The 13,496-nt window shown below is 39.6% G+C and overlaps 1 protein-coding gene across 1 annotated transcript in view; it reads right to left on the bottom strand.

Moving 5' to 3' along the window:
• HTR1F (5-hydroxytryptamine receptor 1F) overlaps positions 1–13,496 on the bottom strand; it is a 105,418-nt gene that overhangs the window by 56,180 nt on the left and 35,742 nt on the right. Inside the window, exon 2 of the mRNA XM_015626497.3 lies at positions 971–1,071. The gene's annotated coding sequence lies outside the window, so the exon portion shown is untranslated. The remainder of the gene's footprint in view (positions 1–970; positions 1,072–13,496) is intronic.

Genomic DNA, 13,496 nt, shown 5'->3' with positions numbered 1-13,496 from the left:
TATTTGCTCAGGCAATTAAATGGTTGCTGAAGATTCGCTTTGTTTCTTTTGGCTTTATTATTCACATGTTTCAGTGTTAAATGACAATTTTTTTCCTGTTACTGTTGTAAGAAGTTTTACCCTTCTGTTTTTAAATATTTTTGTATTTAAACCAGTTGTCCTTTCTGAAATGTTATCAGTCTTAAGCTGTTGTATTTGAACAACTACAGGAAACAAGGATTCTGGGATTTAATCTTTGTTGTTAAAAATCTACAAGACTATGGAAAAAGTCACTTGGTAAATCTGCACAAGGCAAAACCAGAAATAAAATCGAGCATACAGTGGCTAATACAAAAATTGAGAAAAGTCTTCTCATAAAATATCTTTGTGCTCTTGGGCTTTCCATCTTCAAAATGTCTTGCAAAGGTTAAGTCTTTAAAATATATCTGTGCAATGAAGCATTATATTGGCACCATTGTTTTTTTCCTCTCAGTTAAAGTAGACGTTGAGTGTTTAAATGTCCAAGGCTGTGGAGAAGGTCTCTCAGATCTAGGACTGCACACTAAGCTGCTTCTGGAGTGCCTGAATTTCTCAGACTGGGCTAGACATTCTTCATTTGTTCAGTCATCCTTCTGCTCTCCTTTTCTCAACTGATTGTCCTCCTTGACATCTTTTCCTGGCTGGTCTGCAGCTTTCCACTGCACTGAGTGTGCTCAGATTGCCCCATTCAGCCTTCAATAACCCCACAGGTCAACCCTCACTTGGCTGTGTTTCCCTGCTCCCATTTGGGGCTTTTTGCAGTGCAGACTTTTCTCTCCTCCTGTGCTACTTTAAGGAAAGGTCAGTCTGGCAGAGGTCAGCAAAACTCTGTGTTCAACTTGCTTTGCAGAATCCCTATGGAAGACCCAACCAAATGAACTTGATCTCTAAAGCAGGTACACCACAAACACATGTATAAAATCTCTCTGTGTGAAGGTAAAAAGCAACTCACCATTTCCTATGTCAGGAGCCACCTTGGAGAAGCTACCTCTGGGAATAGGACTGGTAGTAGGAATTAAATCATCCTTAGCAACACTGGATACTGCCAAAAACCTGCAAGAAAGCACAAAAATGTAATATAGGCTCCATAAATGGCAATATCTACTTCAGAGGAAGGAAATGATTTTTCAGAATAATTTTCAGGATCTCATCAAATAACTGGGAATGTTTGTTTAAAAGCTTAGAGACCAGTGCCAGGACCTCCCCCTTCCCAGAGTTCACATAAAAGCATAGCTGGTGATGACAGAAATACTTTGTAAGGAGTTAATGAGCAGCAAGGGCCGTGCAGGATTGGACATTCCAGAAATCGACTCCACTTGAGGAACTCAAGAAATCGAAAGGCCTGACTTGTACTTTCCTGAAGATAAATGACCAGTTAAAGGAAAGGGGAAGGAAGCCCGTGCTGTTTAGCCAAACCAGCAGTTTTAGTGTGTCTCAAGCTTTTAGCACCCCAGTGCATCTGTCAGGTGCTAATTGTCAACTCCCACTGACTGCAATAGGAGCCTGGGGCACTTGGAATTTTGCTGTATTAACCTGCTGTTATTAAGCTAAAGAGATAAACATGCCAGAGTATGTGATGTTTGAAGTGCAAAGCATTGTTTCTTGCATTCTCCCAACTTTAATATCTTTTTTTTTCCCAGTTAGCGGTGTCTCACGGCAAGCAACTGCCTAAAGAGGAAACATAATGCAAAGGAATATGCACTGTGAAAAGTCTGCACTGTGAAGTGCAGAAATATATCATTCTACCAAGAGTAGGCTGATTTAATTTTAAATATAAAATCTTTAAATAGCTAATGTGCTTAAAATGTAGAAAATCAGATAACAAAAGCAGTTCTTGTTTCGAAGGAGAGCAGCAGTCAGTGAGAAAAACAAATAAAAAGAAGAAAAAGTGACAAAAATAAGGAACTATCATTGATTTCCTGGGAAAAAGAGGATAAAACCTAATAATTTTTCACACATTATCAAATAACATGGTAATTTATCTGGAATACAATTATGCTAACATTTGGCTGTTATTTGGTATCAGATGAGTTCTTACAGCTCAGAATGTTCTGGGGCAGGTTTTGAGGTTACAGACCTGTTTGTTGGCATTATGGCCAACATCCCTAGAGTGTTCAAGAAATGGCTGGATGTGGCACTTAGTGCTGTGGTTTAGTTGAAAAGGTGGTGTTTGGTCAAGGGCTGGATTTGATGATCTTGGAGTTCTTTTCCAACCTTACTAATTCTATGATTCTGTGGGGTAGGCTAGGACAGGAGGTGATGTGGTTTCTTGAGGTTGTCAGTGCAACTTTGGGAAGTTCTGGTTTCCTTATTGCTGAAGGAAGGGTGAGAGCACTGAGCAAATCATGAGTTACAGCATCAGTGCTGCATGTGTTACAAAAACTTGGAAAAGTAAAAGCTCTTATACTTTTGTACCCATGCCACTGGTAGATGTAAGACATTTTTCAAAAATTAAGTCTCCTGCTTAGTACAGAACATTAACCTTCAAAATGTAACTTATTGGCAGTAATAATAGAGCTTAAAAAGTAAAATGAGTGCCTGTGCTCTGTTTTCCCCTGCTCTTGTAATTCAGATTTCTCAAGGCAAGGCCAGAAAGGACAGAAGGCAGAGGGGCCAGCATGACCTACTGTGGGAATATGCAGTACTCAGGATATGATGATCTGCTTTGCTGTATCTTGATAAGCATCCACCAGAAGACCATCAGTAACTGATCTAAGTGATTGAAAGTAGAGGCAGAGTGGCTCTTCTGTCTGGTCTTGTTTGGAAGTTGTTGGTGTAACCATTGCCTCCATCCTTTTCTCTCAACACACTCCTTCAGATGTAGCAAAACTTTGTTCTGAGTGAGACTGCAGGAATGCACAAGAGCTGGGATAATTTTAGAGTGATATTAAAATGCTCAGAAGGATTTCCATCTTAAGGGATGGATGGTGAGGAGGCATTAGTTCTTGTTTGAGACCTTGCACCTTCATTCCCAGTTAAGAAATTTTAAGTATCACAACATCTAGGCAGCACCTAAACACCTCAGACATTTTATTTTGCTTTTCTAAACAAATAAGAAGTCTCTGTTTCTTCACAAACTCAAGGTCTTTTTCATACATGCCTTACCCCTGCAGTATGTCTTTTTCCCTTTCTCTTCTCTTTCAGCTTCTGCATCTTCACATTTTCATCTTCATCTCAAATGTGTCTTTGCATTCAGTCCATCTCCAGTTGCACTCCCTATTTCTCTCCTGGTCCTCTAATGCAAAAAGGAATATTTCTGACATGCATATGCTTACAGAGTCAAGAATTTCACTGTTGGCACTGCCATCCAATGACTTCATTCTTGTCTGAATGGGGAGAGTGACCTCTGAAGGGGATCTGGAGGCCCCTGGGTGCTCTGATCACTATTTGCTCTCTGTTATCTTGTTTGGAGCGCTGCCAGCCAGCCAGCCAGCCCCTGTGAGGGAGATTTGCAGGCTGCCTACAAGCTCTTGTGAAAACCTTGTCTGGATGGGAAGGATGTGGGAGTCCGTGTTGATGATACAGCTGAATGGATGGAGCTGTTTTACCTCTTCATTTATCATTATCATTATAATTTCATTATCATTGCCTTATCATTTTCAGCTTAATTAAAATGTAAGCACCCTGGGCCTAGGGGATCAGCACAGGAACTGAATAGACATCTCCAAGATGAATCTTAGCTGGCAAGCAATGTTCATATAGAATTATGTTGTAAGTTTCTAAGATCATCTGAAAAAACCCAGGTAATGTTCAATGAGTTAAGTGAGGTCAGGTTTAGAGTAGTGATTCCCATAGGCTGAGGAAAGAGAAGAGGATGTTACAAAATTGCAGAAATAAGGATTTTTGGAACTATTGATAAGTAATTTACCAATTTTTTTTTATAGTAGAACAGCCCCACATAAGAAAAAAAAATGGGGAATTACCCCAAGTCCTATGAACTCTGTTTTGTTTAATAAACAGAACCCAAGCTTTTAAAATATTTGCATATTTGTTTTGTACATATAAGGACTTAATATTTCTGAACAAAACCCAAACCTCTTTTTATCCGATATAAAGTCATTTCACATCTGCTCAAAATCCCAGCAGTCTCAGTTTCTGTGTGGCAGCAACTTCCTCTAGGAAAGCAGTCCAGCAGAAATAATTCTGGATGTGCTTCCATCTCTGAAACACATTTATTGTTTCCATTGCTTCTCAAGCCTCAGGGTACTCCTACTTCAAGTCTGAATATTTATTATGCAGGTTGAAGTCTTCCAGTAACCAAAACCCAGAACTTTCATTTCCAGCCCTCCTTTCTTAGCAAAGACATTGATATTATGAAGGCTTTGGTCTTGTGAAACACAACGGGAAAAATCTTGTGAAAAGTGTGGAAGGAAAGCTTTCTTTGTGGTTAAAAATACCATAATTCTATGAGAAGAATAAAAGTGACTTTCTTACCATGTGGAGGATGCTAAATTACACTTTTTTAAATATTACCTTTTTCCAGGATAATTATGGAAGGAAAACAGCTTTCCATGAACCTAACATCTGTTTTAAAAGCTCAGCTGGCAGCATCATTTCCTATCATGCAGAAGACCTGAGTTTTAGATCACACACAATTTTTTGTCTTCTCAAAAGGCAGCAAGAAGTGAAGGTGCCATAAAGAAAGTTATGATCTTACTGCAAAGGCAAACAGAAATCTCTCTGTGATCACGAGCTGAGTTTGTGTTTCTTGTACAAAAGTAGCAAGGAGTTAGAAGCAGATAATACTTCCTAGAATGTCTTGACATCCACAGCTGGATGAAAATTCTCTTTTTCTTTAAATTTAGAGTGGCTGCATCAGATGTTCCAGAAAATGATGGATCAGTACAGTCCTATAAATCCCAAACACGTATGTGGTATATACCTTTTCAGAAATAACTTACAAAACAGCCTTGCAGAGGAGAAGAAGTCTGCAATAATGACAGCACACTGACAGTGCAATAAAGAGGAATTCATTATTAGGACTGCAGGGGTTGACAATGGCTAGAGGGCAAATGCATAAAATAAGAAGAAAGAGCTGATGCTCAAATGTCAAAAACTCCCAGCTACAAGTGAAATAAAGAGAAATGTGTTCAAAATTTATTTCCTCTGTATTGGAATGTGGTGATGATGATGATAATAACAATATTAATAGCAAAATTTATCTGAGCACAGTAAATATTGATAAGACTGAAGCATTATATGACATAATCTGTGTATAAATAAATTATCCCTTTCCAGTGTTCATTGCCATGAAGTTAAAAGAAATCTTTGCAATCTAGGAAGCAGCAGCAAAACAAAGAGTTAAATATGTAGGATGGTTGGTTTTGTGAGTAATTCTTGTTGACAGTTTTTAAAGCTACTGTTCAATTCTAGAAACAAATCTGACTGTTACCATTATTTCTTTTATTATCTAAAGAGGATAATACCTACTCACAAGTGCAACTACTTCAATATGAAATTTTGCAGGCATAAACTGCACCCTCAAACAATATCTCTGTCCCACAAAGGAACAGCAATAAGCCAGGCAAAAGCCCAGCTGGAGTTATTTAGTTCTAAACAAACTTCCCTTGCAGTCTGTCTGTTTTTTATTTTTAGTTCCTCCTTCTTCAGTATTAAATGCTTTTGTAAGAAGGAAGGATTCTTGTCCTGTATTTTTCTTCCTCTGACATTTCCCATATGAAGTTACAATCCTCTGATGGCTTGTATGAAGAGGATTAGAAACATGTCATCACTAATTGCAGCCGAGGATTTAAAGCAGGGCTGGGCAGGAGAAGCACAAAGATGAGATTGGCTGGCCTGTCTTGATTAGATTGTGGATGCTTTGTGCCTACCTCCTGTGCTGCTCCAGGAAGTTAGTCTTCCTCCCACATCTGTCCTCATCATATGGCAAGGGAAAATTGTTGGTTGTTGAACAGGATGAAAGACTGATTTCTTTATTTCTTTATTGTTCCTCAAGACCCAATTCTGCCATGAGGACTACATAAAGTTAGTTGGCTCATAAAGCAAAAGAGAGTGTGAAGTTGCAAGGAGGAATCACTTCTAAACTCAAAAAAACAAAACAAAAAAAACAAAAAAAAAACCCAAAAAAGCCAGATTACACTTGTGGGTTTGTTTCTTTCTCCTCAAAATTTTTTGCTGTTTTATTAAACTGTAAACTGAGTACTGTCACTGGTGTGTCCTCACATACACCACACAAGTGTGGAAGAGGCAATGGCTAAGCAAGCCCTCACCATCTGTGAGCATTGCCACTGCTTAATGTCAAACCAGTACCAGTTTGGCTAATAAGGTTAAGGTTACATAATTTAAGTGGAATTACAACAAAATTATGTCAGCATGTGTTCCCCTCTCTTTTGCTTCGGGATGAATCAATTATGAAACATAAATCAAATATTTATAACCATTTAGGCTCCCAGGCATTGATTAACCATGACTGAGAGAACTTTTTCTCATGGAAATGAAAGCTGTGTCATAAAGAACCTGCAAGTTCCCATCTAGGGCTGTGAACTACTTGGAAGAACATTTTGCTCTAGCCCTAGCATTCTTTGAAAGGTTGAAATCTGAGGAGATAAGACACAATAAGGGAAGCCAAGTAGTCGGAGTTCCTTTACACTCTTCTGTAGGGATCATTCCTCAGTGAGTCACGTAAGTAGAGGAAATTTAATGGAAATGCCCTTTCATCTACTTTAAAAAACAATTCTACATTCTGCAGGCCTTGCAACAAGGTCAAAAGTGACTCAAGAGTTCCAAAAAGTGGTAAAGATGAGCCAGAGTAAATTGAATTATCTTCAGACTTCTAATGGAAGCCACAGAGTTCTGTCACAGTTTTCAGGACTTGTCTGTCAAACCTTGACAGATTAGGAAACTGAAAAGGATGATTAAGACTGAAAATAGAACCCAAACTTCACTTTCAAGAAGAAAGAATGTTTATTTTAATTAATAAAGAAATATTCAGTAAAACTACCTCCTTCTCTGCCAACGAAGTTGTAACCACAATTCCACATCTCTGTCTGTCTCTCCTGAGACAAATTTTGGGCTCTCATTTTGGGGATAAAAATCTCTTTTTCAAACTCATTTGGAGAACAATCTGTGATTTACTTAAGGAGATAATGAAACGCCTCGGTCTTCTCAGGCAAATAACATTTTTAGCATTATATTAATAGACTTGTTGATGTAACCTGATGGTTCTTGGTCATCTAAGTTTATGATGTACACCAGTATCTCTCTGTGAAAGCTGTGTTGCTAAAATGGATTCATTTTCTTGCCATTTAATGGCTCAAGCAGAGCACTTTTAGTGAGGAAAAACAGGGATTAACAGACAGAGGACTAAGTATGGGATTAAAAAAATGTCTATGCTGTTTCTGGAGTGATATAACTGTGTGCTGTCTTTTTCACAGACAAATGTTTTACATATCAGAAGGTCATGTCTCTAGAACAGGCAGCCTTTCAGTCCTATGTAACATTCTTTTAGCAAAGTTATCGTATGGCTCCAACTTTCCTGAAATAGTCATTCTCTTTTAAAGTATAGCTATTGGTGATGCAAGACTTAAAAGAGACAAAGTTCTTGGAAAATGAAAGGGAATCTTGCCATAAGCTCTATCAGAGGCTTGGCAACCCTTTGGTAGACAGACAACTTTGATGTTCATCTTTAATCTCAGAGTTTGGGGTTCTGGACACCATGCTGGCTTACAAAAACATGTTGAGACTATTTAACTCCTTTCTTCCTGATGCAGGTGCTGCTGCTGGAAGAGTTTTTGGGGAAGAGTTCTGGTTGTGGAACACAGAAATGGTGATGGGTACTGCAGGGCCACTAAAGGGACTGAATATGTTTTTCTTCCATAGAAGGCCTAACATAAAAGTTTATGTTATCCTTCACTGCTGCTTTCAATTGAAGTCAATTAAAGAATCTCAACTTTTACTCAATATTTTCAGAACTGGCTAGTGTTTGCGAGGCCCTGATGAATGCAGCTCCAAAGGATGCTGCTGTCAGAGGTACCTTTTGAAAGAGATGTGTTTAATGGTGATGTGCAAAGAATTGCTCTTCATTCTGCTAAATTACATTTTATTTCAGCACCCCAACCTTTAAGCCATATCCAAAAGCTGGGTCAGTTTAGGAAAATTCACTGGCAGCCTGGCTGAGATTACATCTCAGGCACATCATTTTAATATGTAGTTATAAATCAATTCTAACTTTCTGCATGCAAAATGTTTTCTGTTGATGTATTTGAGAACATTGTAGAGAGGTTTGTAATTAAATGAGGAAAAAATAGGACTTTTATGAATAAATCAATTCTTAATGCCATAGAAATAAGGGAATTTTGAAAATGCTGTGCACTCTTTATTTTGGCTTTGTATCTGAAAGTTGCACAAAAGTAATTGCATTTCTCTTTAAAAGATAGTGGAGGGAGAAATAGCCAGCTTTCTTTTACATTGGGGGGTAAAAAATTAATCAAATAGAGAGACCACAGATTTAGGTAAAGATGTCTAGATTTTTCTACAGCATTTTCAAGGACAAGCTCTCCAAAGTCTTTTGCTGAATTGTGCACTGAACCGTATCTTTCTATCCTTTAAAAGAGCCCACGCTTCACCGTAGGGTTTAGTTTCAAAATGATGTGTTAGGGCTTGAAAACCACACAGTTCTAGTTCAAGTACCAAATGTAGAAAATGCCCTTCTCTTCCTTATCCTTTTCCAGCCCAGGGTGGCCAGTTTAGTGTTCTGCCTGCTTTTGATTAAAGGTGAGGTACCACTATGATCCAGCATGGTAATTACCATATTCCAGTGTAAGTCACAAACCATTGCTCCTATTATTTATTCTCAGACAAAAATATTAATTCATCCCACTCCAACTACAGGCTGCAAAATCTTAATGGCTCAACTTTTGCTGTGGGTGAAACCACTTAATTTTTCATTTGCTCCAGATGCTGAGATAGCTGCACTACCTGTTGTCCATTCTCTGTGGAAAGATTTGAAATTTGCCAGTGCTCTCTTTCACTATGGGTCAGAAACCAGGTAAGTTTTCAATGTTAAGGATGGTCACTTGCACCTCATCCAGTTTCTCCAGGCTTAAATAAATGTGCACATTTGTCAGATCACTTTCTCTACATAAATTTTCTTTTTATTCCTTTGAGGAGTTGGTGGAGGTATCTGTGCCCATTTGAGCCTATACTGGCAAATTCCAAGAAAAAATGGGTGATAGGCTAAGGAGTTTATTAAATATGATTTCTTGTGAAAAAGGTTTACTAGGTTTACTTCATTTTGTACAAAACCAGAGGCTAATATGGAGCAGAAGTCTACACATAAGCAGAAACTCCAAAATAGCCTCCAGCCCCACAACTTTTTTCTCTTAGAACTTTTTAATGTGGGAAAAAGCTGAATGCACAAAGCCACTCCATCGCGAGCTAGTGAGTCACCGCCTTCAATCTGCGCCTCTTTGGTTCAGGCTGACGTATTTGCAGCTGAACTTTTTAGGCTTGCCAGTTCTCTGGAGAAGATGTCTATTACAGAAAAGTTGGGAATTTTCAAGATACAGCTCTTCAATTCACCATGTATAGCACTTCTGGGAAATGGAGCATCTCACAATAAGGAAAGGGAAGAGAGAGGGGGAGATACTGATCGGAGTACAAGACCTGCAGAAGTGCTTTCAGCTTGTTAAGACCTAAAACTTCTTAGTATTTAAGTACCTGCCTTGAAGAAACTGTGGGTAGCAGCAATGGGTGAAAGTGCTTTTTTAAAGAAGCGAGTAAATCTGTTCCTTTCTTAATGGAAAAATCCACACAATCTGTCAAGAAGTGGTAGAAGTTCTTCAAAGCAGACAAATACCAATGACATGACATTCCCTGCCTGTCCTACTAATGAATAGGACATTCAGTGGAATCCTAGAGTGGCTTGAGTTCCAAGCCCCCTGCCAGGGGCAAGGACAGAGAGTAAGCAAGGAGAGGTCAGAGAAGGAGAAGAGGCTGGAATGGGGTGTGCAGTGGAGGGGATAAAAGTAGGCAAAGCTACTGAAACTAATCATACTTGAAACAGGATCTTACTCTATTCCAGCAAACAGAAAACAAATTTTTCATTGTCCTCAGCATCCCTTTACATTGTAAATTAAAGGAATATACAGGTAGAAGAAAGATCAGTCTTCAAAATCTGGACATTTTAAAATGGAAAAATGCTATTGATTTTAAGTACACAATGTTTGGGCAGAAGATTAGATAATCAATTTTATACTGAAAATATGGAAGTGCCCACAGAGCATTTTTTGGGGGAGTAGTAGAATATTTTCTTTTATATTCTTATGAGAATTCTATTGTGCTTGCTCCACCATAATTTTTTCCACTATTTTTTATGGACAGTTCAAGAATCTGAAACCAAGATTTGATGCTGCAGAATTTCAGATAAAAGCTGCGAGGTAAAGAGGAAATGTGCAGAACATCTCAGAGTTTCATATTCAGATTCTCTCAGAGAAAAAACATCTTTAAGAAATCTAGATGTATAATGAAAAGGCAGATAAGTGTTTCATCTTATTGTTTCCCTGTCCTAAACCTCAGGCTCATATCATCCCCCTTGCCTTCTGAAGACAGAACTGCTTACTTGTCAATCATGAGTAATTCTTCCCTTTCCTAAACACCCTTCTCCTTCCTCTTAAAATAGTTTTCAATGTTGGAGCAAGGTACAACCTCAGCCAGAAGTGGTGAGGTCTAACCAAATGTCTCATTATCCTGACTGGAGAGTTAAGGCAGAGCTGCAAGCTCAGCTAGCCGGGAGGAAAATAGTCTTAAAATATCAAATCCTCTAAGCAAGGAGATTGAAACAGGAGAGATCCCAGGGTTTTTAGACAAACCCTGTTGTTTGAAGCCTCTCTTAGCCAATGTGGCACCTGTCAAGACTGGAACACCTGGCTGTGTTTACAGAGATGTGCGAGCTGATAGTCGCTGTTGTATCTCACTCCATGTGATGCAAAGGAGGTCTGGCACTGGCCCCAGGGTGGCTCCCGTGGAGACTGTGACCGCCTCAAAACTGCTCCTAGCAACTGCTGCCATCTCCAGCTCTGGCAGCAGCTGATCTGCTTGTGGGGACTGGAACATGAAGCAGGCTTGGAAAAATGCACCCATGGCTGCTCTTCTTTGCCTGGGGAGGATTTCTCTTTGCCTGCCAAGATTCTCTTCTGCCCTACTGGGCTTGTTCTCAAGCTACTTTGCCAGGACAAGAGACACAGGAAAGAGAGCACAGCAATGGAACAGTGTTGGACAAGAAAGGGGGATTTTACTAGCTCTCATCTTAACCATAACCTTCAGGGTTTGAAGGATTCTGCAGAAGAAAACTCTGGATGAGCAATGCTGGAGATGAGGCAAATGGCTCCTAACAAGCCATAGTCTGCACAGACGTGTTAATGCCGGTATTGGGTTTATGATTTGTGCTCAAAGAGCCTAAGGAATTAGATTTACTCCTAAATACCACAGGACCCACGTGGGTAGTTGAGGATTTCTGCTGTGGGAAAAATCTTGCAGTAACTAATACCTGGTTTAGTAGTGGGGATGGTAACAGCTGAGACAGAACATGCCCAAGGTGTGTCAGTGGTGGAGACACAGTTGAAGTGTTTGATCCCAAGGATGAGGGTCTGGTCTGGCCAAGATCTGGGGAGCCAGAAGGAAGGATAGTTGCAGAGTGGGGAGGAAGGCTGGGTGGGGAGAGTCACATTTGCTGCTCTGGCTGTTTTACAGGAAACAGGAGGGAGAAGAGTGACTCCCTGCATGTTGAGGCTCTGCATTTCTGGGGCAGGGCCAAATGGAATATGTGGGGCTCCAGCCACTGGCAGACTTGAACATATAATTTGTAATGCCTACATAGTGAATGCCTACAGCTGATGTTGATCTGATGATGAAGATTTACTGCTGCTTGGTGCAGGACCTTTATGACTTCTGCTGACAAAACCCACTAGCATATGGATACTCTTGAAAGAGGAAGATGTTGCTGAACTCTGGTGAAGGCTGCATTTCAGGCAAAGGTTACATTTAAGAAGCTTGGCAATGAGAATTCAATAATTATGTTTATTTTTCTTCCTAACATATTTGCTTGGCAGGTTAAGGGGAAGATTGATGAAAAAATAGAGCAGGTGGCTCCAGATGTGCCAGAAAGATTGGGAGGAGAATAGGTACAAGCAGGGTGAATGCTGGATGCTACAGTAGGAGCGGAGTTTCAATGGAGGCTGCTCAGAGTGAGGAAAACAAACATGAGTGGAAGAAGGAAAGGGGAGAGAGAAAGCAAGAGGGAAGAGACAAAAGCCAAGGGCAATTTCCAAAGGCTTCCCCCTTCATCCCTGTCCTCCTCCTTGTCTTCTGGGTACAACCTGACTTAACCCATGCCCTCTCAAAAACTGAGGGAAAAACTGAAAGCTACAGCTTTCCTTTATGTTCACACTAAATGATTTCATGCCTGATCAAGTGACCTGGCCAATTTCAACATCCAGAGATCAGTGAAGCTTCTTTACCTCTTTTTCTCCTGCTTGTTAGCAGAAAACAGGACACAGCTGATTTTTTTTTTTTAAAGGTTACTTTTGTTCTGAGCATTTTAAGTAAATATTTTTATCTTGTATATGTTAAAATTTCTGGATATTGGTCCTCATCATTCACAAGCACAGGAATAGCATGTTTAAAAAGTATCAGCTACTGTAGATCACGAAGAAAATGCATAACAGGGTATTAGATGTATCTATATCTATTTATATATTTGCATATGAGTGAAGGACTGGGACACCAAGAGTCTCCTGCTCTCAATAAAAGAAGAGCAGCTTCTGGGTTGAATAAAAGGAGAAGCAGGATACTGACTGTGAGGGTGACATGACACTGTAACCTGAAAACTAATTAAGGAAAGAACAGAATTTTAATAACATTTAGATGCAACAGCAGGAAATACAAGGAACAGGTGTTTAACAAGATTTCTTTTGACTGTTTAACCTCTTTGCTAATGCCAAAAATCCCAAACTCTGTCAGCCTCTGGCTTTACCTCATTTCTGTAGTAGTCCTTTTAGTTATTTCATGACTCAGAGCATTTATTCTGTTGTTAGTTTGTCTCTAGGGATCTGGGTCTCTGCCATTAAGTGTTTTTGATCTCCATTGCATGTGTTGTTTCCTCTTCAGGGAATGGTGGGATTACATGGCTGCAGATAAGGCCCAGCATTTGTGACTCTGCTCTGTGGGTTCACGAGAGCATCTTGTGGGAGAGGTGGCCTCACAAAACTGGATGGAATTTGTTTTCTAACACCTAGAAACCATGGAAGGCTTTTCTTTGTGATCACTGTAAAATACAAAAGCATAAATAAGTGTTTTGCAGTGTTTCAGGTATTGGTAGAGTCTGGAGGGATATCTGCTAAAATAGAGTAGGTCTCTGACACCCTGCTGAGTGACTGGGATTACATAATACTGAAGTCACTTTGCATCTCTTAAGAAGCTCCTTGTTTAAATGACCTTCTAGCAATGAGCTCTTTCTCTCT

This window comes from Parus major, chromosome 1 (assembly GCF_001522545.3).
Source record: "Parus major isolate Abel chromosome 1, Parus_major1.1, whole genome shotgun sequence".
NCBI classification, from domain to species: Eukaryota; Metazoa; Chordata; class Aves; order Passeriformes; family Paridae; genus Parus; species Parus major.
The sequence above is the reverse complement of the archived record's forward strand: the minus strand, read 5'-3'. Positions and strand labels throughout refer to the sequence as shown.